The 22,441-nt window shown below is 45.4% G+C and overlaps 1 protein-coding gene across 3 annotated transcripts in view; it reads left to right on the forward strand.

Annotated features, from left to right (window-relative positions):
• Positions 1–22,441, forward strand: part of LOC144686902 (C-X-C chemokine receptor type 2-like) — a 97,333-nt gene that overhangs the window by 71,095 nt on the left and 3,797 nt on the right. For 2 of the 3 annotated variants that reach the window (XM_078552731.1, XM_078552730.1), the window contains one exon: positions 7,923–8,367. The exons of the other annotated variant lie outside the window; for it this stretch is intronic. The gene's annotated coding sequence lies outside the window, so the exon portion shown is untranslated. The remainder of the gene's footprint in view (positions 1–7,922; positions 8,368–22,441) is intronic. 3 annotated transcript variants of the gene reach the window in all.

Raw genomic sequence — 22,441 nt, forward strand, 5'->3', positions numbered from 1 at the left:
AGGGCTTAGTACAGAAACATCAATGTCCACTCAAACACTCATGATATGTCTGTGAAACATACAAATGCAGCACAAAGGAAACACTCTCAGCCATGGTCAGAAAAGTGGACTTTATTCCCATCAAAATAAAGCACAAACGTCACTCTGACGTACATAATGATACATTCCCTAATCGAGGGCCAACACAAAATCACCAGTGACAAACCCGTGGAGTGCCTAACGTGCCTTATGCTTAGATTTGCAGGTGCTACGTCTAGGTGCCACCCCATCGCTCGTAGTGGCTTATGAGACAGCCTGCTGACTCTGCTGTCCTGTTGGCCTCGATGACCTTGGCGGCTGTCCTCTGGCCCGTGGCCTGTGATGGCCCCGCCTGGGAGGGAGTGGCCAGTTCCAGAACTGGCACCTCCTCAGTTGTCACAGCCTTAACGGATGCAACGGTCACTGGCAGAGGGGCAGAGGAGCTGCTGCCCTCATCCGGAGCACCCTGAGAGGAGCTCGAGGCGACGACAGGCAGCTGCTGCGTTGATGTGAGGTCACATTGGACCTCCCTGCTCACCGCGGATGGACGGGCACTGAGCACCGACACTTGGTGTCCAGAACATCTCTCACATTGGGAATGACCACCTGTGGCCATTAGCACTGTGAGGGCTTGCAGGTCAGAGCGTAACCCAATCAGAAGATTCTCAATCTGCTGGAAGCCCCTCTCCATGAGAGTCACCAATCTCTCAATGGAGGAAGCCTGAAGCTCTGTCCTGAGGCTCATGCCATCATTGACACTCTGCCTGTACTCCTCCACCACAGAGACCAACTGAAGCACATCCTCATGCAACCCTTCCAGATGCACCCGCGCCTCCTGCCGCTTGTCCTGCAACTGTCGCAGGGCTGACATCTCCAGAGGCACATCATCATCACTGCTGGACTCAGCATGTGTCTGGTCCCCTGCAGTCCTCTGCCTGCTGGCGCCATCGGCACTCTCTGTCCGTGCCATCTCCTCCAGCGATTGTGAAGTTCCCTCTCCACTGTACGCTGGGACACTAGCTGACGTCATAATCCCCACCGAAGTGTTTGTCGCTGTGCTAGTGCCTGGTTTGCTGAAAGGATGTGACGCAAGTTGCAAGTGTTGGCCCTCAGGTGTGGAGTGGGGGCTCTGGATGTGTTGGTGGCAGCGATGTGGTGGTGATGCTGAAATTAACAACAAGGACATTGCATCAGTTAGCGTTCAGTCACTAACACCTTTCATCCTTTTCGCCCCCCAGCCTCATAAGTCGCTCACCCTTCAAGAACCTAAGGAGACAAACATTGGTGGGGTGGTAAATAGTCAAGAGGAGACCCAAACATTACATGCGCATACACACAGGCTGGTTAGATGGCCTAAGGAATGCCACATGGAATGTTATGTGGATAAATGTGCAGTTAAGCACTTGGGCAAGACAAGCAAGGTACGGGAATACATGAGTAATGGTAGGACCGTGGGAAGTCACGACAATTACAGGGACCTTGCTGGGTAGACCTGTATGCAGGAACATAAGGCGTTTAACAAGGTCAAAGCCAGACTTGCCTTTATTAGCTGAGGAATAGAATGTAGGAAAAGGGAGGTCATGTTGCAAGTGCAGAAAATGCTGTCGAGGCCACATCTACACTTCTACATTCACTTGTGACCTGCACTTCAAGGGAGGGATGGCATTGGAGTAGGGAGAGTAAAGAGGTTCCTGACCTGGATGCATGCTGGCCTGGAGAGTTGGAGTGATGATGAAACATTGCAAACACTTGCGACATTTGCCGTGGAGCACAGGAGATTGACAGGTCAGATTATTGACCTTCATACCGTTATGAGGGGCATAGAACGGGTGGGCAGAAGGCAACATTTCCCCTTGGCGCAGGGATGACTAACGTGGTGACATTTATTTAAGTTGAGAGCCATGAGGTTCACAGGTGAGGTGCTGAGGATCTTTTGGACAGAGTAATGTGGGACACACTGGCTGAAAGGGTGGTGGAGGTACAAACCCTCCTAAGATGCAATAAGTCTTTGGCTGTGCAGCAACGATGCCATGGCATGTTAGGCCATGGGGATAGTGGTCAAAAATGGGATAAGGCAACAATGGAAGGTGCTAGAAACGCGCATCCTCAAGGGGCCGAGGAACCTTTTGTGTATGACCCACACGTCTGACTGTATCAGTCTGTGAATGAGCAGTGTTGCTGCATTAACGATTGCAGCAACCATCAGTGCTTTGGATGGTGGGGAGACAGAGTGGATGGGACCGTGGCCCTCAAATGCGTGGCCGCTGCGCACCAGCCTCGCCGACACCTGCCGACCTGGCCGCCTGCCTCCTCCCCAGCTCCATGACCTGCTCCTCATAGGTGGTGAGGCGCTAGAGCAGGACATGCCCACCACCAGTCCGCTGACGCTCCCGGATATTGCTCTCAGTTTTTGCCTGCAGAACACAGAAGAGCATTTATTGGGGCTGATTGCTCATGTACTCTGCACGCGCATGCAGCACCCCAACCACAGTGGCCCATCTGAGGCCTCCAGCAGCTCCTCTCCACTCTACTGGTGATCAGTACCCAGAAGATAGTACGGCTGGTCCCAACCCCCTCCCCAACGGCCACCTTGGACACATCTGGCATCCATCACTTTGAATAACACACGGGTCTTAGCACCCATGGCAAGGAGGCACAACTAGGTGCGGCGCCAAGGCCAGTTGTGGAAGAATAAAATACATCTACAGGACAACTAAGGGTTAAACGGTTAAAACCATAGTGGAATACTACAGCACAGTTCCCTCTTTTCAGCTAGCAGGTACAGACCTGCAACTGCCAGCTAATTGAGCAGGAAAGGAGGAAAGGAGTATAATAAACAGGCATCCTGGAGTCCTTGAGACGGGGCTGGGATGTCTGCCCCCAGGATCAAGCAAGGGTTATCTATTCTCTAGTGTGTACACCCCCTAACACTAAAGATAAGGTCAAGCATGGTTATCTATTCTCTGTCTCACTTTTTATTACTACGTGAGCTTCCCCCAATGTCCTGTATAGTCATAAATTTAGAGTAGACTAATTGTGTGTTGCATGCCAAAGCTCAATGTAATTGATCATTGAAAGTTAGACAGTCTTATCACCTTCAAGCTCTTTTGATATGTACAACTTTTACTATAAGTATTTGTGTAAGTCTGATGCTTTTTCAGAGTGTCAGCTAGCTACCTTGTATGCTACTGGGCTCTCCGTGATATCACGATTAATAAAGGCTTCCGAGACAAACCTCCTGGGTCTGAGTGTTCACTCCGATTTCCGCGACACCAGTAGATGGCTCTTGGCCATGACACCTTGAGGCTCCCCTTCCACCATCTCATCACCATCAATAAGACATGTGTTGGAGTTCTGAGTATGTGTCTAGCTGCCTCCTCTGCAGGTTGCCTTCAGGCAATTCAAATGCGACAAACACCAACATATGCTGCGGGGAGAACCCATCTTCTCCTCAACCATTAAGGCTGATGTAAGCATGGTCACTATCTGCTTGCCCACCCAGCGTGTGCTAAATGCCCAATGCAATAATGACACTAAGACGTGGGGGGGGATGCTTCAAAGACTAAGGCTACCTGCTGGGTCTAATGGCCAGGTCTGACATGGTACTCACCCTTCCAGAGCGCAACAAATCATTGAAGCGCTTGTGGTACTGGGTCCCTGTGCGCCACACAGCATCTTGAGAGCTAACAGCCTCCGCCACCTCCTGCCACGCCTGCCTGGTCATGTGGGGGGACCCTCCTCTTCCCATCATCCGGAAACAAGACCTCCCGATGGTTGGACACCCCTTCCAGGAGGACAGCAAGGCAGGCATTGGAGAACCAAGGGGCACGGTGGCTCCCCGCTGGCCTACCCTGCAGCCTTCCCCCCTCCTCCTCCTCTTCTGCCCTCACCTCTTATGGTGCCCGGTCACTGGCCATGGTCAACAGCCTAAAGGAGGCTGCCTGGCTGTTCTTTATACAGACTGCCGGTTCCCCATTGGAACTAGCGGTCTGAACATGCCGGCCGCCGATTTAATTTTCCCGATGAACACGGGAGTCTGAAACGTGCTGGGCGGTCCTTAATTGGCCCATCCACCCAAAATGGCGGCGCGGCCCATTTCGGCGGTGGGGATTGGCTCCCCGCCTGCCACCTATTTGGTCGGGCCCGCCCGCCCGCCAAATGCAAAATTCAGCCTTTTGAGTTTGGTGTTAGCGTTGCAGCATTTTGAAATTTATGTTGCAAACAACTCACCAGAAACAATCATTTATACGGACCATAATCCTTTGAAGTTTTTGGGGAAATTTTGTGACAAAAGTGCAAGGCTTTTCACATGGGGTCTATTGTTACAACCATTTAATCTATGCATTATACATAGTACTGGAAGAGAAAATCTGTTCACAGATGCATTATCAAGAGTTTCAAACTTAAAGGAAATTTGGACATTTAAAAAAAGTCTTGAACACTGAACTGCAGTGATTTCTGTTGACACCAAAGACTTGTGTATATATATAAATATATATATATATACACACATATATATATTTATGTTAATGCATGCATCTGGTAATGTAATAGTATAATAAGTATAAGAGATTGTGTGAGGTGTCTTATTAAAATGAAGCTATCTTTTAGAATTATGACGGTTCATTTTTCAATAAGGAGGGGGATGTCATGAAGCTATTAATCTATAAAATATTTTGGAAAATATTTTTCTTCTTTAAAACAGAGGTTTAGTCTGTGATTATGTCTTAATTGGATTAAAACCAGCTAGTCTGGGTGCTTTGATATGTACTAGCTTTGATATGTAAGAGAGATTGCGTGCATTTGCATTTTTTGAATGCAGCATTTAAAAAGTAGGTGGAAAATTGATGCCTTTCTAGCAACTACCAAGCAATATGTTTATATCACTAATAAAATTGGTATTATGAAAGGGGTTTCATTGTTAAAAGGTGAAGTTCAAAAAGGTTGTTGATACAATGAGAATTAACATTTAGTGGGGCTGGTTGGCATAACTTCAGTAGCTTTCGGGTGTGCAGGCAGAGGCAATGTAAAATCAAAAGGCAGCTGCAAGCCTCCAACTGGCTCCACAGTGAAAAGAACATTTTTTGAATTTGTCAGGTAAAAATTCTTTGCCTGATGTTTGGTTAAATCTATAGGTAGCTGTTGCCTTAATGGAGATTAGTTTGGAAAGTTGTTAAAATTTATGATAGTCGTAATTTGTACCTATATTTTAACCTGTGTAAATTAGTAAAATGTTTCATTTAGTTTTATTTAAAACCTCGAGAACTAGTGGTCTGATTCCTGAGTTTAGAGTCGCATCTCAAACATAACACTTAAAATTTTAGGTTATGACAGTCGCTTAAAGTTTCCCTCGGGGATTTTTAAAATAACTCCGTTTTGCCAATTGCATCAGTCATAACACTGGGTCAAAATCCTGCAACTCCCTCCCTAACAGCACTGTGGGTGTACTTACACCACATGGACTGCAGTGATTCAAGAAGGCAGCTCACCACCACTTTCTCAAGGGCAATTAGGAATGGGCATTAAATTATGGCCTAGATGGTGATGCCCACGTCCCATGAATGAATAAAAATAATGCATAGAGGACTACCTCAAGACTGTTCTGTAGTTTAAAGAGCCTCAAATAAAGAAGCTGTTGCCTCTTTGCTGCTCAGGCAGGGTTGGGATTTGCTCCTGGTCTGTTTAGGCTTGATATAACATGTCTGAACAATGCCACTTCCTGACTCCCCTTTCAAGCTGAACCATCACTGGTCACCCTGTCTGGCCAGAGGTTTGATGTACATATAAATTTGAGTGACTTAATTGATGCCTATAAAATAATGAAGGGACTATATTGTTTTTACATGAACAATTTATTTTAATTGATTAGATTTCAGAAGGCCAAGGGTCTACGCTTACAAGTAGTGTAAGGGCAGATTGGATGTCAAGCTGTTCTTCTTTTCCCAGAGAAGGTTAGAGATATGGAACAAGTTGCTGATTGGGTGATATATTCAAGACAGTTGGACCTGTGATAGAATCATATTTCTCAAGGCTGAATTTTTGTTTTACAAAATGGAAGGATATGGCATTATCCGGACATTTGGATGCTAGGCTGGGATTTTTTTTAAAAACGAAAGTCATAAGTTCACCTTGGAACTGCCAACATGCAGGCCTCTTCCAAGCAATCACCTGACCTTTATGGTACTTGAGGAAGATCTGGATGTTTGTTGTGAACAACAATCACTTTAATTGGTTGGGGGAAAACTGAAAAGGCAAAGGTTGGTGACTTGCTGGAAATCACATGGGAGAGAGAAAAAACTGAAGTTGTGAACTTGCTTGTTGGGGAACAAGCTGAGGAAGGAAGGCTACTCTAACTGGCTCTCTCTCTCTCTCTCTCTACCCTGCCTAAAATTGTGTGTGGCTATCAACCTGTAGCCAGAAACCCCCATCTGAGTGTAACTGGTCTGCATTTGGACCTGCAAAGCTGAGACCAGTTGGTGAAACCTTCCAGACGTCCATGAGGACCAGTGGCCCGTTTTCACATAAGGGAACTCCAGGTGTACAGTGTCGAGACCCTGCAAATTTTATCCTTTATTTTATAACGCCCAACCTCTAAAGCCTACTTCTGCAGAGAGACTCTATCCATTTGTCCTTTGTTTGTCTGTGTATGTGTGTGTGTATGTGCTGGGGGAACTCTTCAGGAAGAGATAAATGTTTACACTTCCCGATTACAATTGCATGTTAACCAGTACTTGCAACTTGTTAAAAAGAAATTTTGTTCTATAATAAACAATCATTCTGAGTTTATTGAAAGAAGCCTGGCTGAAAACTCTCTTATTCTGGACACCAGTAGTGGAAATATTGTCTATTTTGGTGAGAAAATTAAACTTTTAAATTAATGGTACAGCCTGCACAGTAATGGGGCTAGATCATGCATGCACTCCTCCCATCCCGGTTATAATACCTGTTGGTGTCTTGGGCAGAGATTAGCTTGTACAAGACGTAGGTATACTGTGGCATAAATCAGGATCAGTGTGATCTTCAGGAATAGTCTTGATCACCTAAAAGGACCAGAGAGGAATTATCCAAATATCTTCCCCAAATTGGTTTAGGTTTTTATTGTTCCTTTATCTCTTTCAAACACAAAAGTTAGCATGCAGGTGCAGCAAGTAATTAAGAAGACAAATGGAATTTTGGCCTGTATTGCTAGGGGGTTGGAGTTTAAAAATAGGGAAATCTTGTTACAACTGTACAGGGTGTTGGTGAGGCTGCACCTGGAGTACTGTGTACAGTTTTGGTCCCCGTATTTAAGAAAGGATATACTGGCATTGGAGGTAGTTCAAAAGAAATTCACTAGGCTGATTCCTGGGGTTGACTTATCAAGAATGGCTAAACAGGTTAGGCCTTTATTCATTAGCGTTTAGAAGAATGAGGGGTGATCTTATTGAAACTTACAAGATTCTGAGGGGGCTTGACAGGGTAGATATTGAGAAGATGTTTCCACCAGTGGGGGAATCTCGAATTAGGGGACATAGTTACAGAATAAGGGGACATTCATTTAAAACAGAGATGTGAAGGAATTTCTTCTCTCAGAGAGTCGTGAATGTCTCTCTACCCCAGAGAGTTGTGGAGGTTAGATCACTGAAAGTAGTTAAAGAGTAGGTAGATAGATTTTTGAAATGTCGGGAAGTTGAGGGCTGTGAGGAGCTGGCACGAAAGAGGAGTTGAGACCTAGGGCAGATCAGCCATGATCTTATTGAATGGCGGGGCAGGCTTGAGGGGCCAAGTGTCCTACCCCTGCTCCTATTTCTTATGTTATGTTCTTTTGGGAGATTACGTAGCCTCAGGTGGGTAGGGAGTATCTGTATCATGACTCATTAAAAAAAAATCAAGTCTTTTTCTGAATTTGTATTTCTCTATAACAGGCAGCATCCTAGAGAATCGGCTTCCGATCCAACTACTGACCTTAAAGATATCCTTCACGCACATCGAGCACCAAGTTGTACAACTCCAGTTGTGATATTTCTAATCACATCCTGACTTCCCAGCTGTGACGTGTAAGATGTTCTGAGGGAGCTACCAGAATCTATGGTAGTTTGCTAAGAAGTAGTTGAGCCACAGCTCATAGACACTTGAAATTATGCAATGTAACACTCTTCCTGCCAACTGAACACCCAGTACCTTTTGACAGCATACGCTGGACATCCTTCTCACTTTTCAGAGGTACAAAGCTGAATTCATGCCACTAGTCGCAGAATCATTATAGAAACCACGAAGTTGCCCTCCTGTTATAATGTCTTCTGCGCTGGTCAAGAAAATGATTTAATCAGCTTAAAGTCAGCCAGGAAAATTTGAATATTTTTTGCAAAGGTATGTAGATTTTATTCTGCAGTTCAACTTAACTGATTGTTTCAGTGGTTTTTGTACAATGTATGAAGGAGGGTTTCTGTGAATATTGGCAAACATTGGCATTTAATTATCGGCTGCCCTCTCGTATTCTGCTCAGAACATCATGAAATTTATGGACTGAATCCACAAAAATAGTGATATGAGAACCAAAGCAAAATGACCGATGTGCAGGTTGTAGAGAAGTTGGTGAATAGAATGGGAGGGTTTTTGGGCTTTCAATACAAAATGTGCTTCTCATTCAGGCAGTATTGAGAAATTTTTTTATCAGAAATAGAAATAAAGCGATGCACAATATTTTCATGTTTTATTATTCTTTTCAACATAAATAACAACTCTAGAATTTTGTTTTTAAGTTAGGTAAATCTATTTTTAACAGATTTTTGTCAGGTTTTATCATTAAATACAATAACTGGTGAGTCATATATTACCGACATGCAGCAAGAGCTGGACAACATTCAAACTTGGGCTGATAGGTGGCAAGTAACATTCATGTTGCACAATTGCCATTAATCATCTTATTGTGTAGTCCATGCTGCCTACATTGTAGCCTTCCTTTATTTTCACAGAATCACACTCTGCAGAAGAGGCCCTTCGGCCCATCGAGTCTGCACCTACACATGAGAAACACCTGACCAACCTACCTAATCCCATTTACCAGCACTTGGCCCATAGCCTTGAATGTTATGACGTGCCAAGTGCTCATCCAGGTACTTTTTAAAGGATGTGAGGCAACCCGCCTCCACCACCCTCCCAGGCAGCGCATTCCAGACCATCACCACCCTCTGGGAAAAAGGTTTTCCTCAGATCCCCCCTAAACCTCCTGCCTCTCACCTTGAACTTGTGTCCCCTCGTGGCTGACCCTTCAACTAAGGGGAACAGCTGCTCCCTATCCACACTGTCCATGCCCCTCATAATCTTGTACACCTCCATCAGGTCGCTCCTCAGTCTTCTCTGCTCCAACGAAAACAACCCAAGTCTATCCAACCTCTATTCATAACTTAAATATTTCATCCCAAGCAACATCTTGGTGAATCTCCTCTGCATCCTCTCCAGTGCATTCACATCCGTCCTATAATGTGGCGACCAGAACTGCACACAGTACTCCAGCTGTGGCCTCACCAAGGTTCTATACAACTCCAACATGACTTCCCTACTTTTGTAATCTATGCCTCAATTGATAAAGGCAAGTGTCCCATATGCCTTTTTCACCACCCCACTAACATGCCCCTCTGCCTTCGGAGATCTATGGGCACACATGCCAAGGTCTCTTTCTCTCTCAGAACTTCCTAGTGCCATGCCGTTCATTGAATACTTCCTTGTCAAATTACTCCTTCCAAAATTTATCACCTCACACTTTTCAGGGTTAAATTCCATCTGCCACTTATCTTCCCATTTGACCATCCCGTCTATATCTTCCTGTAGCTCAAAACACTCAACCTCACTGTTAACCACCCGGCCAATCTTTGTGTTATCCGCAAAATTACTAATCCTACCCCCCCATAGTCATCTATGTTGTTTACATAAATGATGAATAATAGGGGACCCAGCACAGATCCCTGTGGTACGCCACTGGACACTGACTTCCAGTCACTAAAGCAGCCTTCTGTCATCACCCTCTGTCTCCTACAACTAAGCCAATTTTGAATCCATCTTATCAAATTACCCTGTATCCCATGTGCACTTGCCTTCTTTATAAGTGTCCCACATGGGACCTTGTGTTGCCAGAGGTCACCAGTAATGGTTATTGGCTTAGTACAAGAGGAGAAGAGTCAATTATCTCTTAACTCTAAACTCGCTTTATTCACGTCGTTAGCTCATCTACATACAGCTTATATGTCTGGTTAAATATAGACATGCAGCTTACAGCAGGTTATATAGTTTTATGACCATAACTAGGATCTAAACGCACACCCACTGGGTTTCTCTGACACTCCCTGAGTGGTCACAGAACATAAAAGCTAATACTTGAAAAGGAGAGCGGACGCTGGCCAGACATTCCGTTCTCTCTCTCTTGCGTCTCTACGTTGCTGACGTAGGTTCTTCTGCTTCTGCAATGATTGGTCTCCAGAGTCTCGCTGCTCCACTCCCGAAATCCTTCCAGTCTTATACTGAATCTTATCTCTTCAAGCTGTGCTGTCTCTCTTCCGTTGGTTTAGGACTGCTTGCCTGATCTGTGGCATCTTCTCATTGGCTCTGTTCCAAGACTTGCAGTATCATCTCATTCCTCCTTTTCTAAATAAGGACTCAGCACATTTCCTTTGTCTTCAAGACACTCAGCTATTTCAAAACTGGTTCCAGCCAGTTCGGACCCAGTGACTGGAGTCAGGTTTCAAAAGTTGCTCAGGCCAGTAACTGGATTCAGGTTACTTCAGGTCAAAAGTTGATTTTGCCTATGTCAGCAGTTCAGCTGCAGCCCTTGGCCAACACTTGTCAAAGGCTTTGCTGAAATCCTTATATATACTACATCAACTGCACGACCCTCATCTACACACCTGGTCACCTCCTCAAAAAATTCAAATTTGTTAGGCATGACCTCCCTCTTACAAAGCCATGCTATCCCTGATCAAACCTTGCCTCTCCAAGTGGAGATAGATTCTCTCCTTCAGAATTTTCTCCAATAGTTTCCCTACCACTGACGTGAGACTGTAGTTCCCTGGCTTATCTCTACAACCCTTCTTAAATAGCGGAACCACATTAGCTGTTCTCCAGTCCTCTGGCACCTCCCCCGTGACCAGAGAGGAATTAAAAATTTGGGTCAGAGCCCCTGCGATCTCCTCCCTTGCCTTCCTCAGCAGTCTGGGACACAAATCATCCGGACCTGGAGATTTGTCCACTTTTAAGACTACCAACACCTCCAATACCTTGTCACTCCTGATATCAATTTGCTCAAGAACCTCGCGGTCTCTCTCCGCGAGTTCCATATCTTCATCCTCATTCTCTTGGGTGAAGACGGATGTGAAGTATTCGTTCAACACCTTAGCAATGTCCTCTGGCTCCATCTATATATTGCCCCCTTGGTCCCTAATGGGCCGTACTCTTTCCTTGGTTATCCTCTTCCCATTGATATACTTATAGAATATCTTGGGATTTTCCCTACTTTTACCAGCCAGAGCTTTCTTATATCCCCTCTTTGCTCTCCTAATTGCTTTCTTAAGCTCCACCCTGCACTTTCTGTACTCCACTAATGCCTCCGCTGATTTGCTCCACTTGTACCTGCTAAAAGCCTCTCTTTTCCTTCTCATCGTATCCTGAACATCTTTGATCATCCATGGTTCTCTGGGCTTGTTACTCCTTCCTATCACCCTAGAGGGAACATGTTGAGCCTGTACCCTCCCCATTTCCTTTTTGAATGCCCCCCACTGCTCTTCTGTAGATTTCCCCACAAGTAACTGTTCCTAGTCAACCTTGGCCAGATCATGCCTTATTTTACTAAAATCCACTCTCTCCCAATCCAAAACATTTTTTTGCAACTTGTCTATTTCTTTGTCCATAACAAACTTAAACTGTACCATGTTGTGGTCGCTATTACTAAAATGCTCCCCCACCACCACCTCAGCCACCTGTCCGGCTTCATTCCCCAGAATTAGGTCCAGCACTGCACCGTCCCTTGTTGGACCCTCTACATATTGACCTAAAAAGTTCTCCTCTACACATTTCAAGAAATCCATTTCATCCAAGCCCTTAACACGATGTCTCAATTAATGTTGGGAAAGTTGAAATCACCTAATATTGTTTTTTTTTTTTACACACCTTCACAAATTGTGTACATATTTGCTCCTCAATTTCCCGCTGACTATCTGGGGGTCTATAATAAACACCCAACAATGTGGCTGTCCCTTTTTTATTCCTAAGCTCTACCCACAAAGCTTCATTCGATGCCCCCTCCAAGATATCATCTCTCCTTACTGCAGTAACTGACTCCTTAACTAATAATGCAATGCCTCCTCCTCTTTTGCCCCCTCCCCTGTCTCACCTGAAGATTATAAATCCTGGAATGTTGAGCTGCCAGTCTTGCCTCTCCGTCAACCACATCTCTGTGATGACTACTATATCACAATTCCAAGTGTCAATCCTCACCCTTAACTCATCCGTTTTACCTGTAATACTCCTGCCATTAAAGTAGAGGCCATCCAGCCTTGTCTTGCTCCCTTGAAACTTAACACAGCTATAGTCCCTCCGACTTGATTGTTTTACTGTATTATGATGTGTCCCTATTCTGCTTACATTCTGTGTCCCCTCCCCCTGCCGAATGAGTTTAAACTCCTCCCAACAGTACTAGCAAACCTGCCTGCAAGGACGTTAGTCCCACTCTGGTTCAGATGTAAACCATCCCGCTTGTACAGGTTCCTGTTCCTGTTGTTCTATTACCTGTTGCACTTCCTCTCCCTCTACTTCCTCTTCCTCTTCCTCAGGTTCTGGCTCCTCAGCTTCTCACCTGATAGATGATCACAAAAGTTGTTCCTCCACAATGGCCAGGTTGTGCAGCATGCTGCACACAAATCTCGATATCCGTTCAGCTGAGTATTGCAGGGCTTCTCCAAAGCGATCCAGGCTATAGAGGTGCTGTTTAAGGACGCCAATAGTATGCTTTATAATGTTCCTTGTAATAATGTCTCTTAATGTTGGCCTCCTGTGCACATGTGTGACTAGGTTTGAGACTGGAATCTTGAGCCATGTCTAACACTGTCACCCAGTAGCCAGCCTTTGATTTACCATCACGGATCAAATGCAATGGCACAGGGGACCGCCACATAATAAAGGAATTGTGACTACTGCCAGGATAATGGGCACTCATCTGTATGAAGCATTACTCATGGTCACATAACTGTTTCTGGTGAAATCCCTTTCGTTTCATAAAGATTACCAAGTTCAGAGAGCTACACAGAAGGCAACTTGCATGCAGTCAATGGCACCCTGCACTATGGGGAAGGCTGCTGTCCATGCAAACCCTTGAACTGGCTCCGTCTGCTTGTCTCTGGAAAAAGGGAATGAAATGGAACTGTCTCTCTTGATATAGAGGATCTCAGTGAAGCAGCGTACTGCAAATTGCAAAATGGTGCTCATATCTCCAGCAAAAGCCTGGAAGGAGCCAGTGATACAGAGACTGATTCCAAGTTGGATGATGTGCCTTTGGAGTTGTCCGTAAGGTGGCAGATGCTGGATGGTTAGCGCGAAGTCCGTGAAGATTTGGCAGGTATGCCTGAGGGGTTGTGTGCCCTGGCCTGGAGTGTGGAGGTATCTATCCAGGCTATGATTGCTGCGATCACCCACTCTTTGGAGCGCCAAGCTCCCTCCATAGGTAGACCGGCAACTGTCCTGGAGTGGCAAACTGAGCACGTTGCAGGTGCAATCATTGGGATGCACTCCTATCTGCACACCATCGTCCTGACTCTGAGCTTAGGGGCACTGACCCAGGGCAACACGAAAACTTGGAGCTTGGTTGCCCACCAAGCTCCTGGAACCTCACTGGTTGGCAGGGAGGACCAACTGGTCCTAGTGGCAGGGGATAAGCAGCAGCTGTCTCCATCTGGAAGTTCCTCTCGCAACACTTCTGATGGGGGTAGCATCTCCTCTGTTCACTGACCATAGACACAGGCCTTGACCATTGCTGTGGTGACTCTGAACTCACATGTGTTTCAGCAATAGTCTCCTGGAGTGGCCAGATGCTCAAGCCCATGGCCGCACAGAGGGTGCCCATTGAAGTCATCCAGGAAAAGGATGGCAGATCAGATGCCTCTTTCTAGTGCAGCCGCAAGTGAGGTGGGGTGGGGGGGGGGCGGTGGTCACTGTGCTGAAGCACTAGTAAACATGTTTGTAAATATCTAGATTAGTCACAAATAGGGGCACATGGATGACATTTTTCTTTAATGACATTGGTATGCCTTGAAGGCTTGTGAATAAACACAAAACTCTCATTCCCTCATGCTAGTGTTCTTATTGATAGCTCTGGCTGTATGACTTGTGTCTAAAAGTTGAGATAGGAAATCAGAGGTAGAGGGAGGGCAGGAGGAATTCTGTAAATGTGTGGGTTGATGGAGAAGGTTTGGTTGAAAAGGTTTCAGGACTCTCTCTTTGCAACTGGGAGATTAAGGGAAAATATTTCACTAAACCCCTTATGTAGCTATGGCTAGAGGCATTACAGAAATCTTTGGCATATTAAGGCATCCCTGGTGTCACAGCCAGGGCCATTTGCAGCAGCACTGCCATCAAGCCCTCACCTCATCCTTGCCCTTCGTCCTCAGAGGATTGGTCTCCTTCTAGCCTGTCTTCATCCTCCAGGGCATCCCCTTTTCATACGGTGATGTTGTGGAGGACACAGATGACCATGACCATCAGGGACACATGTGAGGAGCAGTACTGTAATGCAGCTCCAGATCTGTTCAGGCATCGGAATTGCCTCTTGAGGACTCTGATGGTCTGCTCCACTATAGCCCTGGTGCTGGCGTGGCTCTCGTTGTTCTTCCTCTCTTCCTCAGATCATGGCACCCTCACAGGCATCATGAGCCATCTTTTGAGTGGATAGCCCTCATCGCCTAGAAACCATCCCGCTAATGCATTCGGGCCAGTGAAAGGGTCTGGAATTTGAGAATTCCTAAGAATATATGCGTTGTGGCTGCTGCCTGGATACCTGGCACACACCTGCATGGCCCGCTGTTTAAGGTTGCACACAAGCTGCACATTGATTGAGTGGAATATCTTTCTGTTTATAAATGTGCAGGGCTGTCCTGTAGGAGCCTTAATGGCTATGTGTATGCAGTCAATTGCTCACTGTACCCTGGGGAAACCAGCAATGGCAACAAATTTTCAAGTTCTCTTGTTCTGGCTTTGGGCATCTTGGGTGAAGGCGATGTAATTGCCGGCCCCCTGGAGCATTGCTTCTGTGAACACCTTGATGCAATGGTGTGCAGCAGGCTGTCCCACTCAGGTCTCCACAGGCTGCCTGGAATGAGTCTGCAGGATAGCTACCCTGATCAGATCATTTCACGCTGTATATCATGCAAACTCATGAACGGGCCTAAGGCTGTCACTTTCAGCTCTGAAAAGTGCTTAGTCTACCTCAGATTACCCTGGAAGAGTAAGATATCTCAAATTTGAGTAACAGGTGAAGCTAGCTGTTTCACACTGCTACCGTACAGTAGCAACACAAGTGGTATTCGACACTAAGAGGATGCTGCCATCAAGCCTAAAAGATGTTCTGCTTATCATCACAAACGAGTGATGTGGTATATGTGGTCTGCAGTGGAGTGCTGCTTTAGGCTGCAGTAGAGTGCTTAAGTTGTAGTTTGGTGACTGAGGGAGTTCGGTGAGGAGGGAACGAGATGATCCTTTCAGTACCGTGAGTACGGCCGGGTAAGTATTCACTAATTTTATCGCTTATAGTTTTTAAGGTCTAATTTTGTCGTTCATCGTTTGTAAGGGCTATAATCTGTAACAATGAGGAGTAGGGAAGAAGGGCCCTAGAGTAGTTGATATTATTTGATATTAAGTATCTTCCAAAAGGTTTAATTTAATTTAAAGGGGTAAATCATGGCAGAAGAGTTCAAATCCGTGGTGTGCTCCTGCTGGGAACATTTCCAGTGCCCAGGGCCAGAATGTGTGCAGGAAGTGTCTCCAGCTGCAGCTCCTGGAAGCCCAGGTTTCGGAGCTGGAGCGGTGGCTAGGGACGCTGTGGAGCATCCGACAGGCAGAGAGTATCGTGGATAGCACGTATAGAGAGGTGGTCACACTGCAGGCTGAGGGTCCACAGGCAGGAAGGGAATGGGTGACCACCAGGCAGAGAAAGAGGACTAGGCAGACAGTGCAGGAATCTCCTGTGGCGATTCCCATGCAAAACAGATATACCACTTTGGATAAAAACAAAAAACTGCGGATGCTGGAAATCCACTTTGGATACTGTTCGGGGGAATGGCCTCTCAGGGGAAAGCAGCAACAGCCAAATTTATTGCACCATGGTTGGCTCTGCTGCACAGGGGAGGAGTAAAAAGTGTGGGAATGCAATAGTTATAGGGGATTCAATTGTAAGGGGAATAGATAGGTGTTTCTGTGGCCACAAACAAAATTTCAGGATGGTATGTTGCCTCCCTGGTGAGAGGGTCAAGGATGTCTCAGAGCGGCTACAGGGCATTCTGAAGGGGGAGGATGAACAGCGAGTGGTCGTGATACACATTGGTATAAACGACATAGGTAAAAAAAGGGATGAGGTCCTAAAAGCAGAATATAGGGAGTTAGGAAGTAAGATGAAAAGTAGGATCTCAAAGGTGGTGATCTCAGGATTACAACAAGTGCCACGTACCAGTTAGAGTAGAAATAGCAGGATATATCGGATGAATACGTGGCTGAAGAGACGGTTTGAAGGGGAGAGTTTCAGATTCCTGGGGCAGTGGGACCGGTTCTGGGGGAGGTGGGACCAGTACAAACTGGACGGGTTACACCTGGGCAGGACCAGGACTGATGTCCTAGGGGGAACTTTTGCTAGAGTGGTTGGGGAGGGTTTAAACTAAAATGGCAGGGGGATAGGAACCTATGCAAGGAGTCAGAGGAGGTGGAATCAAAGACAAGAACAAAGGACAGAAAGCGGAATAAGAAAAGTGATAGAGAAATCAAGGGCAAGAATCAAACAGGGCCTCAGTGAAAAATAGTGGGAACGGGACAAGTAATGTTAAAAAGACAAGCCTTAAGGCTTTGTGCCTTAACGCGTGGAGCATTCGCAATAAAGCGGATGAATTAACCACGCAAATAGATGTAAACAGGTATGATATCGTCGGGATTACAGAGACATGGCTGCAGGGTAACTAGGGATGGGAACTGAACATCCAGGAGTATTCAGTATTTAGGAAGGACAGACAAAAAGAAAAAGGTGGTGGAGTTGCATTGCTGGTTAAAGAGGAAATTAACGCAATAGTTAAGAAAGCTATTAGCTCCGACGATGTGGAATCTGTATGGGCAGAGCTGAGAAACACTAAGGGGCAAAAGACGTTAGTGGGGGTTGTATATAGACCCCCAAACTGTAGTGGTGATGTTGGAAATAGCATTAAACAGGAAATTAGAGATGCTTGCAATAAAGGAACATCTGTAATTATGGGCGACTTTAATCTGCATATAGATTGGGCAAATCAAATTAGTAACAATACCGTAGAGGAGGAATTCATGGAGTGTACACGGGATGTTTTTCTGGACCAATAGGTTGAGGAACCAACTAGAGAACAGGCAATCCTATACTGGGTATTGTGTAATGAGAAAGCAATAATTGGCAATCTAGTTGTACAAGGCCCCTTGGGGCTATGATAGAATTCTTCATCAAGATGGAGAGTGACATAGTTGATTCTGAGACTAGGGTCTGAATCTTAATAAAGGAAACTACAATGGTATGACATGGATTGGGAAATGTTACTTAAAGGGATGACGGTGGATAGGCAATGGCAAACATTCAAAGAGCGCATGGGTGAGCTGCAACAATTGTTTGTTCCTGTCTGGCAGTTAAAACAGGGAAGGTGGCCAAACCGTGGCTTACGAGGGAAATTAGAGATAGTATTAGATCCAAGGAAGAGGCATACAAATTGGCTAAAAAAACACAACAGACCTGAGGATTGGGAGCAGTTTAGAATTCAGTAAAGGAGGACCAAGGGATTGATTAAGAAGGGGAAAACAGAGTACAAGAGTAAGCTTGCAGGGAACATAAAAACTGACTGTAAAAGTTTCTATAGGTATGTGAAGAGAAAAAGATTGGCGAAGACAAATGTAGGTCCTTACAGTCAGAAACAGGGGGATTTATAATGGGGAACAAAGAAATGGCTGACCAACTAAATACATACTTTGGTTCTGTCTTCACAAAGGAGGACACTAATATCAAACCAGAAGTGTTGGAGAACACAGGGTTTAGTGAGAGGGAGGAACTGAAAGAAATCAGTATTAGGAGGGAAATGGTGTTGGGGAAATTAATGGGATTGAAGGTCGATAAATTACCAAGGCCTGATAATCAACATCCTGGAGTACTTAAGGAAGTGACCCTCGAAATAGTGGATGCATTGGTAGACATCTTCCGAGATTCTATAGGCCCTGGAACAGTTCCTACAGATTGGAGGATAGCTAATGTAACCCCACTATTTAAAAAGGGAGGTAGAGAGAAAACAGGGAATTATAGACCAGTCAGCCTGACGTTGGTAGTGGGGAAAATTATAGAGTCCATTATAAAAGATTTAATAGATGAGCACGTGGAAAACAGTAGCAGAATCAGACAGAGTCAGCATGGATTTACGAAAGGGAGATCATGCTTGACAAATCTACTGGAATTTTTTGAGAATGTAACCAGTAGAGTTGATGAGGAGGAACCAGTGGATGTGGTTTATTTGGACTTTCAGAAGGCTTTCAACAAAGTCCCACATAAGAGATTGGCATGTAAAATTAAAGCGCATGGTATTGGGGGTAGTGTATTGAGATGGAAAGAAAACTGGTTGGCAGACAGGAAACAAAGAGTAGGAATAAATAGGTCTTTTTCTGAATGGCAGGCAGTGACTAGTGGGTACCTCAAGGATCGGTGCTGGGTCCCCAGCTATTCACAACATATATTAATGATTTAGGTGAGGGAACTAAATGTAATGCCTCCAAATTTGCAGATGACACAAAGTTGGGTGGGAGGGCGAGCTATGAGGAGGATGCAGAGATGCTTCAGTGTGATTTGGACAAGCTGAGTGAGTGGACAAATGCATGGCAGATGCAGCATAATGTGAATAAATGTGAGGTTATCCATTTTGGTAGCAAAAACAGGAAGGCAGCTTATTATCTGAATGGCTATAAATTGAGAGAAAAGTAAGCATGCAGGTGCAGCATGCGGTAAAGAAGGCAAATGGTATGTTGGCCTTCATTGCCAGAGGATTCAAGTACTGGAGCAGGGATGTCTTGCTGCAATTATACAGGGCCTTGGTGAGACAACACCTGGAATATTGTGTGCAGTTTTGGTCTCCTTATCTGTGGAAGGATGTTCTTGCTATAGAGGGAGTGCAGCGAAGGTTTACCTGACTGATTCCTGGGATGGCGGGACTGACATATGAGGAGAGATTGAGTCGGTTAGGATTATATTCGCTGGAGTTCAGAAGAATGAGGGGGGATCTCATAGAAACCTATAAAATTCTAACAGGACTGGACAGGATAGATGCAGGAAGGATGTTCCCGATGGTGGGGGAGTCCAGAACCAAGGGCCACAGTCTGAGGATATGGGGTAGACCATTTAGGACTGAGATGAGGAGAAATTTCTTTATCCAGAGAGTGGTGAGCCTATGAAATTCGCTGCCACAGAAAGTAGTTGAGGCCAGAACATTGCATGCTTTCAAGAAGGAGTTAGATATCGTTCTTGGGGCGAAAGGGATCAAAGGATATGGGGAGAAAGTGGGAGCAGGCTATTGAGTTGGATGATCAGCCATGATCATAATGAATGGTGGAGCAGGCTCGAAGGGCCGAATGGCCTATTCCTGCTCCTATTTTCAATGTTTCTATGTCTATGTTTCTATGAATTTCCATGCCAGTATGCTGCTAGTATGTAGGCCGTATGTCCCAAAGACTGGCGGATCATATCAAACAGCATGTCTCAGCCGCTGTTCGCAATAGGCAAAGTACACATGGTACCCAAACAGCCCCTGCTTGCAAAACTCAAAACACAGTGTCCAACATTAGATGTGATTCTGCGATTGGACAACATTTGCTAAATAATCTTTAATGTGCTAAGAATTACGCTGACAACCAGTTTAAGATTGTCAGTCGGGCTCACGTGTGGGGCATTTGCGTGTACTGGAAGCTACATATATTAATATGCAGGGCCCTGTTCTTTGCAGGCAGAAAGAACATAACATGTACATACATTGCACCTGTTTCAGCTAAACAAAATAAGGGACAGCCATTCGCTGATTCATTCATCAGGGCAATGCCTTGACCAATCAGGGTCAAGTTGCCTGGTTTAAATTTCAAACAATGCTTGGCAGTTAACTGTGAGTCACTATCACTTGTGCATTCTCCATGGCAACACCGCTTGCCAACCAATCAGCACTCTCTTCACATACAGTATAAATTACTGTTTTCCCCTTATATTGGTATTCTTGGGAGTGTCCTGATAACTGCAAGACATGTCTCTTCTTTCAGCAATACTCAGTTCTGTACTACCAAATGGTAATTTGCCTCGATACCTTTGTGGAAGCATAAGGTCGCCTGAGCCTCCAATGAGGATTTCTAGGCTTATGCTGACCTTCGAGGTCTGTTGCAACTCTGTCCCATTCCTGAGGACCCACAGCATCCTCAGCCTCCCTGTGATCCCTTATTTCTCTCTCCCTCTCTTCCTCCTTCTCCTAATCCTCCTCTCCTCCCCACTGGAGGTTGTGTCTCCAACAGAGACCACGATCCCCATCCGCCTTCGAGACTTTTCAACCCTTTCCCCTGGGTTACAGACAGGAGAATATTCAATGAACAATCAAAAGAGCTATCTGAATGAGAGGAGAGTCCGTCTGATGGGAAAATATCCAAAATGCAAATTTGTCCACTGAAATGAGCAGTCTCTGCAGTCAATGGATTTGAACTGCAAAACTGAGATTCTGCTCTCAGGTGCAGTTTAAAAACCCATCCAGACAAGCTTGCCCTTAAAAAAACAGATTCCCCACCTGTCGTAAGTCTCACCCTAAAGGCGGCTAATTGTGCTATGGTCGCGTTATTCCAGTGAGGTAAGTAGTTAATAGGCTCAATTGGGTTTTAAATTGCCATTTAAATAATGTGGGCAAGTTCCTATTGAAATGACTGTAATCTTAAGACCATAAGACATAGGAGCAGAAATTAGGCCATTCAGCCCATCGAGTCTGCTCCGCCATTCAATCATGGCTGATAAGTTTCTCAACCCCATTCTCCCGCCTTCTCCCCGTAACCTTTGATCCCCTTACCAATCAAGAACCTATCTATCTCGCTCTTAAATATGCTCAATGACCTGGCCTCCACAGCCTTCTGTGGCAATGAATTCCATAGATTCACCACTCTCTGGCTAAAGAAGTTTCTCCTCATCTCTGTTCTAAAAGGTCTTCCCTTTACTCTGAGGCTGTGCCCTCAGGTCCTAGTCTCTCCTACTAATGGAAACATCTTCCCCACGTCCACTCGATCCAGGCCTTTCAGTATTCTGTAAGTTTCAATCAAATCCCCCCTCATCCTCCTAAATTCCATCGAGTATAGACCCAGAGTCCTCAAACGTTCCTCATATGTTAAGCCCTTCATTCCTGGGATCATACTCGTGAACATCCTCTGGACCCTCTCCAAGGCCAGAACATCCTTCCTGAGATGCGGGGCCCAAAATTGCTCACAATATTCTAAATGTGGTCTGACCAGAGCCTTATAAAGCCTCAGCAGCGCATCCCTGCTTTTATATTCTAGTCCTCTCGAAATAAATGCCAACATTGCATTTGCCTCCTAACCACTGACTCAACCTGCAAGTTAACCTTAAGAGAATCCTGAACTAGAACTCCCAAGTCCCTTTGCACTCCAGATTTCTGAATTCTCTCCCCATTTAGAAAATAGTCTATGCTTCTATTCTTCCTACCAAAGTGCATGACCTCACATTTCCCCACGTTGTATTCCATCTGCCACTTCTTTGCCCATTCTCCTAACCTGTCCAAATCCTTTTGCAGCCTCCCCGCCTCCTCAATACTACCTGCCCCTCCACCTATCTTTGTATCATCTGCAAACTTAGCCAGGATGCCCTCAGTTCCTTCATCTAAATCATTAATGTATAAAGGGAAAAGTTGTGGTCCCAACACTGACTCCTGTGGAACTCCACTAGTCACCGGCCGCCATCCTGAGAAGGACCCCCTTATCCCCACTCTCTGCCTACTGCCAGACAGCCAATCTTCTATCCATGCTAGTACCTTGCCTCTAACACCATGGGCTCTTATCTTTCTGAGCAGCCTCCTGTGCGGCACCTTGTCAAAGGCCTTCTGGAAGTCCAAGTAGATAACATCCGTTGGCTCTCATTTGTCTAACCTACTCGTTACCTCCTCAAAGAATTCTAACAGAT

The sequence above is a fragment of the Cetorhinus maximus genome, chromosome 11 (assembly GCF_964194155.1).
Source record: "Cetorhinus maximus chromosome 11, sCetMax3.hap1.1, whole genome shotgun sequence".
NCBI classification, from domain to species: Eukaryota; Metazoa; Chordata; class Chondrichthyes; order Lamniformes; family Cetorhinidae; genus Cetorhinus; species Cetorhinus maximus.